This window comes from Delphinapterus leucas, chromosome 6, assembly GCF_059928025.1.
Source record: "Delphinapterus leucas isolate spDelLeu-1000000601 "Yukka" chromosome 6, BTC_Dleu_Yukka2, whole genome shotgun sequence".
Classification (NCBI taxonomy): domain Eukaryota; kingdom Metazoa; phylum Chordata; class Mammalia; order Artiodactyla; family Monodontidae; genus Delphinapterus; species Delphinapterus leucas.
Genome location: NC_143134.1, coordinates 17,895,867 through 17,908,604, shown reverse-complemented (window position 1 = coordinate 17,908,604; position 12,738 = coordinate 17,895,867).

Sequence of the window (12,738 nt, the reverse complement as noted above, 5' to 3'; positions counted from 1 at the left end):
CAGTCCTTATATTCTTAGCTCCAAACAGCTATGTTGCAAAAGGTGTAAGAAATGATTTCATTACAGTGTTATTAATTGGCAGCTATAAAAGTACACGTGAGCAGGCAAATTATAGGTACAAAGCATGGTCACTGAATCTAGATCTGCCCAGTTAAAAATCACATATTTCTTTTTTGTTATTGTTATTTATTCATGTTTGACCTTTCTTCTCTTTAAACCAATTGGTTTTTTCTTTGTTTTATTTTAAATTTTTATTTATTTATTTTGGCCGCTCTGTGCAGCTTGTGGTATCTTAGTTCCCCGACCAGGGATTAAACCCGGGCCCTCGCAGTGGTTAAGAATCCACCTACCAATGCAGGGGACACAGGTTCGATCCCTGGTCCGGGAAGATCCTACATGCCGTGGAGCAACTAAGCCCGTGTGCCACAACTATTGAGCCCGCGTGCCACAACTACTGAAGCCCGCGTGCCTAGAGCCAGTGCTCCACAACAATAGAAGCCACTGCAATAAGAAGCCTGTGCACCACAACGAAGAGTAGCCCCCGCTCACCGCAGCTACAGAAAGCCCACACTCAGCAACGAAGACCCAATGCCACCAAAAATAAATAAAATTTTTAAAAAAATTCTATAAACCCAGGCCCTTGGCAGTGAAAGTGTGGAGCCCTAACCACTGGACTACCAGGGAATTCCCTAAACCGATTGTTTTCAATCTTTTTTTTTCAGGGCCATAAAACTCTTAGAGAATATGATGAAAACTCCTGCTGCAAGCTGAGAAACTCTCTCTCTCTTTCCAGTTTGTGTAGGAAACAATCTGACTGATTCTAGGCGCAATTTCTGATTAGGACAAAGTAGCTTTTCTAGGGCCTCCCCAAGGCCTTACACTGGTTGTTTTCTTTGTCCTGGGTCCTCAGAGCTAGAAATTATTTGAATTAGGCTTTCTTCAAATCAACTTGAGGAAAGTTTGGTTTTCAGGAGATGGGCCAGGCCAGGAGAAAGAGACCTCTTGGTAATAGTCTTGCTGAAGCAGGCAAATGGAGGTGCCCTGCTCTGTCTTTTGTCATTATCTCTTCACAGTTTTTCCTCCTCCATCCATTCTAGAAGATGGGCACCACGCATATTTGCACGCCCACACCGGTTCACAGTATAGACCACTCAGACACTTCTATACAACATACATAAAAATAACAAGACAAAGCAAGTTGTCTTCCCTTCTTCAACATACAAAGCTTGCTGTTGCTTTTTTATGACCTCTTTTCCCCTTAATGGCTGTCGTTGCATGTTCATCTTTAATTTTTCTTTGGATAACAAGGAAGAAAAAGGGCTTATGGCCCTTGCCCCCGATGTGTGGTTCTAGTTCCATGTTTAAAGGCAAAGATAGGTCCTCTGGTAAAGTTCCAGTGGTCACGTACCTCCAATACCATCTTCTAAGCCATTCTTCACACTGTCACCATTATTCAACTGCACTAAGGACCTTATTAGGCCTGTATTAGAGGTACAAAGATGAGAGTCTTGGCTATAATGGAGCTAAAAGTCTACTGCTAGAGAGGTTTCTTTTTTTGTTTTTTGTTTTTTTGACAAATAAAAAAGGTATATATTTAAGGTATATAACGTGATGTTTTAATACATGTATACATTGTAAAATGCTTACCACAATCAAACTATTTAACATATCCATCACCTCCCATAGTTACCGTTTGTGTGTGTGATGAGAATGCTTGAGATCTACTCGTTTAGCAAATTTCAAGTATACATTATTATTAACTATAGTCACAATGCTGCAGATAGGGTCTCTAGAACTCATTCATTTTATAACCAGAGGTTTGTACCCTTTGATCAATAGCTCCCCATTTCCCCCACCCCCCCAACCTTTGCTAATCACCACTCTCCTTGGGAGGTATTTTTAAAAAATACCTGTCATTTTTCAGCTCAAAAATCTTCAGAGGCTTGATAATGGCTACAGAATATCCAGGCTTCTTAGCATGCAAATCTAGGTCCACTATGAACTTACCTCCACCTACCTTTTCAACCTCATCCTCCTTTCTCTCCCTTCACGCACTATATGCCCAGACACACTGAACTTCAGATCAGAGAACGTGGTACAAAACCGATGCTTCTTTGCTTATGTGGTTTTCTGACACTGCTCACCTGAATCCTAATCTCAGTAGTACGTACGTAATGGGTGCTCAATAAATATTTGTCAGCTGAATGAATGAATACAACAGTGGAGGGGAGGCGGTTTAAGGATTAAAACTAGTGGAAGGGAAGGATAAAACTCAACATTAGGAACTGACCACTGGTATTAAACTCAGGACGATCGGATTTTTATTTGGAGTTTACAGAGCGGAAGAGGATTGAGTTTCTATACTAACATACATCTCACCCATTGTACATTGCAGTATCATCAGAGGAGATCAGATATTATCAGGAAATTATCAGGAAAGAGGGTATGGTTAGACTTAAATATGAATTCATCTGATATTCAACTAGGTAGAAACAGAAAAACTATAATGCCGTGCAAAGAGCTAGTGCTTGATAGGCATAGAAACAATTATTTGTTGGTTGTTAATTTCAGAAATATGAAGCATCTGTCACTTGAACTGCAGCTGAAACGGAGCAAAATGTAATTCCCGGGGGGCACTGCCAAGGTTTGTGAGAGACCCAGGAGGATCTGAGAGAGGAGCTCTCAAACGAAAGCCTCCATCTTTTTCATGCACTGCCCACTGCTCTCACCTCTTTTGGTTCGTCTTTCTCTTCAAGCCTCTGGCGCTGGTGTTGCCATAGTTGCTGTTTCTTTGACTCTGTCTAGCCCCCACCCCTTCCAGTAGTCCAATCACCGTCTATAAATCTTTTCGCTGGCATCCGGGGTCTCTTAGGCAACAATGTGTGGTCTCTTGATTGGCCAGGAGATCCTGGAGGGCTGGCTCCAAAATTGGGCGCACGGATAAAACGAAAAAGTGTGAGCGCCAAGAGGGTGGGAGGGACTGCAATCTCCCAATATAATGCTAGTACGAAGATGCAGCCGATCCCGAAATAAACAGCCTTAAAAGCCCTCGTTCAAGACGTGTGTTCCAAATCAGGCCAACCTACTGAGCATGCCCAGTTACATCGTTCTGGTAGCTCCAGGGTTCCAAAATGTCAACTCCATTTCTCCGGGTTTTAAGAGTGGCCAACAGGTAAAAGAAGGTTGGAGGAAAAAGAATTCTAGAGAGGTTCAGTGAAAGAATAGCACCTGCACACAGGAAGTGGAAGAACGTGGGAAAACTGCCCAACACACAAACTCGCAAATGCTTCAACATGACTTTTAATCTATTGGATTAAAGAATTCAGGCCGATTGACAGATACACCAGGGAACCAGCAGATGGCATGCCTTAATAAGAATAGCTCCAAATTTGGGAAATTTTAGGATCGGTCTAATTTAATTAATTAAATTTGTGGAGTATCCACCATGTAATGAGAGGCGGAGTGAGAATGCAAGGATTAAAAAAGAAATCTAATGAGGAAGCCTGGAAAATGCAATGTAGAAATAACTACTGTAAGGACCACAGTGATAACTACTGTGATAGAACTATAAACAAGTGTTAGAGAAAAACAAAACATTCAACATTTCAGAACGGAGCTTCTCTGGTAAATGTAAAGCAGTTCTTATGGGCAGCAGCTAAACAAACAAACAAAAAGACTTTCTCACTATCTAATAATTCCTAAAATAGATAAAAATGTACTCCTATGCAAACAAATGTAAACTCTATGTTTGTAACGTTTCATAGTTTTGAAATAGGCAGCATTTGTATATCTCCCATTTAAAAAGAAAATGAAAAGTGAAGCTCATAGAGGTTGTTGCTTTCCGTGAGTTGACAAAGGATCAGTAACTGGCCAAACTGAAATTAGAACCTAGGTTGTCTGAATTCCAGCCTAGTGGTTTTTCCGCATGATCAGGTTGTATGTAAAATGAATAAACAAAGCCTTTTTGCAGGGCCAGAGGCCTGGGGGAGGTAGGTAGATGCAATACTAAATTACCGTGTATTACCAGTTAACATGTATGGTTTCAAGACGGGTTCATCCAGAAAGAGACCAGTTTTAACAACATGCTGGGAGAGTGCTGTGTCTCTGTGAAGTTCCCGCTCATTAAAGATTTTCTACTGGTGGTTACAACATTGAATGAAAGAGAGATGGGTTTAAAGAGAGCAGAACACTTTAACCCTGTTAGAGCTGAATATTTTTATCCATGAAAATAAGGTCCCTTTCTTCGATCCTCTCAACCAGCGCCCTCTAGACCTGTGTTCATGGTGAGCGCACTGGCTCAATATCCTTGATAATTCAACATTACTTTTAAATGAAACATTTCAACCACAAAGAAAAGTTTAGAGACTTGCCTAAGAAACACCCTTGTCTCCCCACAGAGATTTTTAAAAATGTTAACATTTTGCTTCCTGTTTGTGATTAACAGTTGAAGCCCCTTTTGCATGCTTCTCAGATCTCATTCCCCACCCTGCTTGCCTAGAGGCAACCACTAACATGAAATTAGTGTGTAGCCCACTAGTCCACTTTTCATGCTTACTGTATATACATGGTTGACCTCATAAACAACACGGCGGTTTTAGAGAGCTATCATAATTTACATATCTTGTAGTTTGGTTTTTCCACTCAGTGTTCTATTTCTGAGATGTGATCATGTTGATACATTCAGTGATAATTTCTACATCATTCCCACCTCCCGGTGTGAACCAAGATATGTTCTATGCCTGACAGCTTCAATGTGTCCGTGTGTAAATTGCATAAAAAATGTGCAAGCAGCACATCTCCAGAAGATCTGCAGGTACAAGGGATCTGGAAGTACATGAAGCAGGTCCACACAGATTTTCACAAACGCTCTTAGCTGCTTCACTCACCCTCAGTAGAGGCAGTGTTGGCTCCACAGGACACAATGACTTGCTAAGAATCAGCCTAAGGATCAATACTACTTTTTTTTTTTAAATGTTACTGCACGAGTAGTTATTTATTAACGAAATTGAAAATGTCTCTTCAGATCTCTTTTATGATGCGTTTTCCCATAGCTCATCTTCTGACATTCAACTGTATTTATGGCTGTCTCAGCTCAACATTTATTTATCATTTAGGGAACACCTTTAAAAAGATTATGTTAAAATATACGAACCAAAATTTACCATCTTAACCAAGTGTACAGTTAAGTACATTCATATTGTGGGACAAGATCAAAATATTACTTTAAGTCCTGTGTGCTACCACAGATCAAAATGATGCCTGTGAAGTCTAGGTTGAAAACGGACGAAAAGGAAGAGAAAGGTAGGTAAAATAATGTAGGCAAAAAGAGGAACAGTTTTGGCTTGAAATGAATCCAAACTCAGCCATTAAAACGCTGTGTGACTTTGGGTAATTCATTTAACCTTTCTGGACCGTTCTTTTCCGCGTCTGAAAAATGAGAGGTTGGGTTTAGATGACTTCTAAGAAATCTTTCAGTTCTAAAATTACTTATGTAGAAAAAGCGAGGAGAAACGTTTCCTAAGGAGCAAAAGATGGGGGAATGCCACCAATCATCTACAAGCTCCACCTGCCCACTAAGGTGTTGGCAAAGAAGATATGAACTGTTCATGGGCAGGTATCCTGTCTGCTCTGTTGTTTCAGCCTGGAGCTCTGCCAACAGGCCAGTTGACTACCTCCACCTGAACCCAGTGCCACCCTCAGCAGCTGGTGACCCGCCTCTTAACCATCTCCAATTCCCGGGTCCCCGGGGGCACACTGGTTCTCAAAACAGGTCCTGGTAGTCTCGCAATACTAGCATCCCAGGGTTGAGAGATGAGAGTCGCCGCGCTGTCTCAGCAGGGAAAAGAGGGATGGCTTTGCACAGGGGGTTATTTAAGAAAAACGCTTCCAGAGCTCGGAACGACTCCGCAGGGGGTAGGAGGCGCCAGCACCACCAGTGGCTCGAAACCTGGAAAAACGAGGCGAGCGGAGCGGGTATCAGGCAGCTGGGCTCAAAATGGGAACGCTCGGCCGCGCGTGCGCAGCGCGCCTGCGCCGTGCGTGCGAGCGCGCGCTCGCTCCGCTGGCCGCGCGCCCCGGCGCTCGTGAAAGCTCGCGGTGGCTTTGAGGCGCGCGCTGGCGGTCCTCCTTCGCTCCGTTTACCTGAGGGACCCGCGCCCACCCACGGCCGGCGCCGCAGCCCCCCCAGGAGCCCGGCCCCGAGGTGTGAGGTGAGTCCCGGAGCGTGCGGCTCCCCCGTCCGGCTCAGCGGGAAGAGGGCTCGGGGAGTGTGGGGATTGAGGAGGTGCTGCCGCGGCTGCCCGCTCCTCTGTCTAACCCTATGCCGAGGAGCCACCAGCAGCCCCGGCAGCTCCTCCTCAGGGATCGTTATTCTTGTCGCGGCCAAAACAAAAGCTCTGGGTGCCGGGCTGTGGCGGGGTATCTCGGGGCTTCTCGGGGTGGGCGGCGGGCCGGCGGGGCGCGGGGGAGCGGGGTTTGGGGCTGCGGGTTGAGGCGGACAGATGCCCGCGGACAGGATTAACCCTCGCGGTCCCGAGCTCGCGCCGGGCAACCTGTGCGAGTGTGGCCCGCGTTCCCTCCGCGCCGACCCCGGCCCAGCACTTCGCTTCGGTGGCGCCGCGGGGGCGTGTGGCGCTCCGGGGCCGCCCGGGGCGTGGGTGGAGGACGCAGCCGCCGGCGGGGAGGACAATGCACCGAGGGCTGCGCGTCGGGGCGCGGGGGTCCGCCCGAGACCCGCGTCGAGGCTTCCCCGGGCCCGGGCGGTGTCTCAGCATCTGACTGGCCTCCTGTTTCCAGTCCTAAAAGTTATTCCCTCCCCGCCCTCCAGTTCGCAAAGTCTGCTGCTCCGTCCTCGAGGCTTCCCCAGCTACCCGCTTTGATGCTCCGTGTGTTTGCCCTGGGGTACCGCGGGGCAGTTAATCCATAGCCTCTGAAATAAAGCTGCTGTTAAAATATTTCAAGACGTTTTAGCAGCTTCCTAGAGGCTTTTGAGGAGTTAGGTGCCTCCTCAATAAGAGAAAGAAAGACGGCTGCTTCTTTTCTTTTCTTTCTGTTTTCCTTTTTTTTTTTTTAGAACAAAAGCACATGCCACTAATTCAGGCATAGGAGTCAACTTAAAGTTGCAAAATATCTGCTGTAGGAAAGAGGTCCGGTTTTTGGCCCAGAATTAAAATGAAAATTTGAATTTTGGTTCCCTTCTAAATTTAAAAGGATGGAGCAGCAGAGCAGACTAGCAGCTATGGAAGTGAATAACTGCTATATAAAAACAGCCAAACAAGATCATATTTTATAGAAGTAGTTCTCATAGACCTGTCATGTTTATTTACAGGAATTGGGTTACTTGGCAAAGCCAGTACCGCAAGAACAAGGAAACAAAGACCTGACATTGGGGATGTTACCTCCCTCTTCAGCCTTCTTTTAGCCTTTAGCGGTGTGCTGACAGTCAAAAGAATAGATAAATCAGTAGTTTTGTTATTAAGAAGCATTTACTCCTCAAGATAATGCTTTCCATCTGTACTTTTAAGCAAATCAATACCATCTTTTTCCTCCAGGAAAAAAAAAAAAAGCATTTGCTTGAACTACCTACCAAACCACAACATAGAGGTAATAAGACAGGAAAGTGGTGTAAAAGCTTAAGGGGGCAGGCTTGCAAGGACAGAGCTGAAGATAAAAGATAATTGAGATGCAGCCCTTCTCTTACAGGGTTGCCTTTTATTTAGTGCAATAACATGTTCCTCCTCTACCCCCCCAAGGGCTTTGAAACTATCAGGAAAATAAGAAGGTAATTAGTAAAGCCTACCATCCTACCTTCTCTTTCCTCCTACTTTTTTTTTTTTTCCTCATCCACTAATATTCTCTACCTCCACATCTCTCTTGAATCTACCACAGTGTCCCATTAATAAAAGAAGAAAGGACCGTAGGCTCTTTCATTCCTTTTTTCATCTTAGCTACTATATTCCTCTGAGCTTTATTCTGTGCTTTGAACATTTAGGTGGCTTTTTCTTGGGAGTCCCGTAATTGAGATATTTGAAATAGGGAGGGTTGAGGGGAATATAAGAGTAAAGTGCACATTCTTTCTTTGTATAGTACAATGTGAAAGCTTCATCATTGGGCAAAGAGAGGGGAGTTTTTAACTCACAATAATTCCTCTGTTTCCCACTTGACAGGAAAAAAATGTCTCTCCCCAACTTAAATTTCATATTTGTTAGTAAAACTATGAGATTTTATACTGAAAACTTATTCTGAGCATATTAGTTTGTTGATGTTAGGCTGCTATTGACTTTATTTTCTTTAAGAGACAGGTGGTAGGAAACAGTTCTTACCACATCTTTACCTTCTTTCGCAGGGGAGAGCAGTGTTGGCCTCAGGTTTGTTTTTTTTTAACCCCTAAAACTCTAGAATTAGGGCTGCTTAAAGCTGCAGCTGCCCACGTAAAGAGCAACAGTGCAAATGAAAAGCAAGACTTTGAAATATGTTCGAGAGATTGTTCAGTGTAGGTTTGCGAAAAGATGTGTAGCAGGGTCTTGAGGAAAGAAATGAAGGTTTTTAATAGTGGCATTTCCATAAGGCTAGGAATAAATGTTTGAAGAGTAACAACTCTTCATTGGCTAGGAAGCAATTTTAACTGACTATTGCATCAAAAATGATGGATCTCTCTTTGAATTCCAATTTGTTATACTGAGAACTAGCGACAGTTTTGGTGGATCCAAGGAATGCACTGCAAATGAAGGTTGAGATAAATATAACTAGGCTAGTCGGCTTAAAAAAAAAATCCTGGTCCCCAAATTTTATCTCACTGAACTAATTTTATAGTCAAAGCATACAACCATGCTAAAGGGAAAAAAACAAAAATCAGGGGCTTGATATTAGACCATTTTCTGAACAAATTTTAATTGAAAAGGGAAGCCAAGGCTGGAATGTCACCTGATTTTTTTTTTTTTAGTCCAGAATCTGGCTATCTTTTAACTTTCCAGTTTTGTTTTTAGATTCATTTTAAAAGATCTTCTGCTTTCTCTAGTCTTAAAAGTAATGTATAATTTGTAAAATGGACTGGATTTTGATGCCTACCATTCATTTAAATTTTGAACTTAGATGTATTTGTTTTTCCTGTGTTTGTTTTTCTTTCTCAGCCATATCACTCAGCACACTGGAAGATTAGATTATCCATTGTAATCAGTAGATGACAAGATGAACTTTAAAAATTACAGAGATGAAGTAGGAAGGAGATACTCTGAGATTAATAGGAATCTGGGACCTATGAATTAAATATGGAGCTGCATAAATTTTCTTTTTGCAACCAGGAAACAGTATTTCGAGAATGAATTTATTTTTTAAGTAATAAGATATGGAAAACAAAAGGCCAAAAACCACATGGGTTTTAGGAAAAGGAACCTAACACTTTAGAGCAGTGAGTATGCTCTGAATGTATATTTTGCTCTCCAACAAGACCGTAATTTACTTGAGAGAAGAAACTCTTTAGAGGTAGTCATTGCTAATCCTTGTAATGCATTCTTGGAAAACTCCTCTGAAAAAAGACAAGGAATATTTCTCCTGTTCCCATTGTAGCCACCGTGTTTGAGGCAACCTTTAGATGGTATTTCTGAATTGGAAATGCAAAATGTTATCTACATTTATAGAGTGTCAAGAAAATTAAATCTAAACTGAGAATGATGAACCAGATCACTTTCTGTACAGAAAGTGTGAATTGGAATAGAATTGCTGAACATAATCTTTTGTTGCAGGACCCTCTTGACAAGCCCTCAGGGCCCACTGTTGTTATTGTTTCTTCTGGGATTCCGCCTGCTTTCCTCTTCACAGTTGCCATCTCCTGCTTTTCCCACTTGAGTTCTTTGGGTCTGGCTTTGTACCCAGCCTGGGAAGACAGTCTTCCAAGACTGCATCCCCTTTATTGCTGTTCTTCAGGACAAATACTCAACTTATTTTAAGGGCTTTTACTTTCTGTCATCAAAAGAAAACTGGTAAATTGGGTAATACCAGATTCCTGATGTTACACATTGATAAAAATTAAAGTGTATGTTTAAATGTATCTATTCCTTTTTGTTTTGTGATGAAATGATAATCAAGTAGCTTAATCTGAAATCAGTTTTCCATGTTATATTGCTCTGTAGAGAAGTGAATGTGCCTCTTTTCTCAGGGTTAGGGCATGAACAACTGTTGCCATTTGCTCACTTTTTACTGGGCCCTGCCTCCTGAGGCTGTTCACTCCAGTTATGTTAATCCAGCAGTTCCCTTTATTCAGCGGAGATTCTGCAGATTCTTATAGTAAAAAAATATAATATCAGTAAGAATGCCAGAAGGACTTTAAACCTTTATTTAATGAGTTGCTATATTTTGGCAGTATCTCTTGGGGTCCCGAATCTTCTCTGTGTTCTGCTGTCTAGAACTTCAACTTACAGCTTTTCCAAGGATGATTCTACCTTACGAAAAATGACTGGTGCTACCCATACTCACATGATCTTGATTAGAAGCAGATATTTCATTATGTTATTTAAAAGCAGTTTAGAATACATATCAAAATTTTTTTTAGGGCTTCCCTGGTGGCACAGTGGTAGAGAGTCCGCCTGCCGATGCAGGGGACGCGGGTTCGTGCCCCAGTCTGGGAAGATCCCACGTGCCGCGGAGTGGCTGGGCCCGTGAGCCACGGCCACTGAGCCTGCGCGTCCAGAGCCTGTGCTCCGCAACGGGAGAGGCCACAGCAGTGAGAGGCCCGCTTACTGCAAAAAAAAAAAAAAAAAAGTTTTTTTAAAAACTGTGTATAACAACATTTGATTCAGCTGGTAAGTGATCTGATTTTTTTCAATATTGAAAATCAGTTTTTGACTCATACTATGTTGATCATCAGTTTTTTGCTTTTCTTACTACCTACAGTAGGACAGTTTTTTTTTTTTGCGGTACGCGGGCCTCTCACTGTTGTGGCCTCTCCCGTTGCGGAGCGCAGGCTCAGCGGCCGTGGCTCACGGGCCCAGCCGCTCCGTGGCATGTGGGATCTTCCCGGACCCGGGCACGAACCCGCGTCCCCTGCATCGGCAGGCGTATTCTCAACCACTGCGCCACCAGGGAAGCCCAGTAGGACAGTTTTGTGTCCCTTGGCTTGTTGCATAATTAGCGGCCAATAAATCAGTGATTCAGCTAGTATTCTTGTCAGCCAGTCAGCACACATTTATAGATTTAGCAGAGTTAAATTATCCCATACACAAATAATATACGACAGATTTTTAAATAAAATTTTAGCATTTATAATATTTTATTTATAATTTTTTGTTTTTGTTTTTTGGCCACGAGGCATGCGAGATCTTAGTTCCTCAACCAGGGATGGAACCCTATGCCCCCTGCAGTGTGGACTCCCAACCACTGGACTGCCAGGGAATTCCCTATAATATTTTATTTTTAAACAACTGAAAGTTTTATTCTGTTCTGTATATGTATCTTTTTGACAAAAATGATATATATATATATATATGCTGTTTTGCAAACCATTTTTAAATTTTATTTTTTACTTATTACTGTCTTACCATGTCAACATGTACAGATCCTGCTCATCTTTTTTAGTGACTATATCATGTATTGGTTGTACCATAGTTTAACCAGTTACTTATTGGTAGACTTATAGGTTGCCTCTGGTTTTTATTTTATAAACAATGTTGCACTAACATTTTGGTTATACATCATGTGTACTTGTGTTTACTTTTTTTTTTAAATTTATTTTTGTCCGCATGGGTCTTCGTTGCTGTGCGCGGGCTTTCTCTAGTTGTGGCGAGCCGGGGTTGCTCTTTGTTGCGGTGCGCGGGCTTCTCATTGTGGTGGCTTCTCTTGTTGTGGAGCACAGGCTCTAGGGTGCGCAGGCTCAGTAGTTGTGGTGCACGGGCTTAGTTGCTCTGCAGCATGTGGGTTCTTCCCAGACCAGGGATCAAACCTGTGTCCCCTGTACTGGCAGGCAGATTCTTAACCACTGCGCCACCAGGGAAGTCCCTGTGTTTACTCTCTTAGAATAAATTATAGAATAGGTTTTCTGGATCAGCTTGTACACATTTTAAGGGCTTTTGATGTACGTAGCTGTTTTTTTTGAAATACCAACTAGTTTACATTCCCACCAGTAGTATTTGAAAGTGGGGAATTCCCTGGCAGCCAGAGGTTAGGCACTTTCACTACCATGGCCTGGACTCAATCCCTGGTGGGGGAACTAAGATCCCGCAAGCCACACGGCCAAAAAAAACCCTATAGTATTTGAAAGTGTTGGAATGTTGAAAATGTTCTTTTCCCTGCACCCTCTCCTATACTGTGTTCTGTTATTCTTATTTTGCCTATCTGATTGGAAAAAATGTTATATATCATGTTCACATGTTTTTAGTAGTAAAGTTGAATATCTTTTCATGTGTTTGTTGACTATTTGTATTTCTTTTGTAAATTTATGTCTTTTTCCCATTTTTCTATTAAAGTATTCTTTACCTGCTTTTTAAAAAATTCATTTTATGTATTACTTTTGCTAAGCACACAATTATGTACAAATATCCTATACTGTTAAATTACTCTATTTTAGGATCGCATTTCTCAAAATATGACTTATAGATCACCTGTAATAGAACCTGAGATAATCATTAGAATGCATATCATTTTCCAGAGGTTCCAATTTCTTAGACTTATGGGGGAATCTATGAATCTGCTACACATTAAGATTAGGGCACCTCTGATTTGGGGGAAATATAAATTCTTTAAGATTTT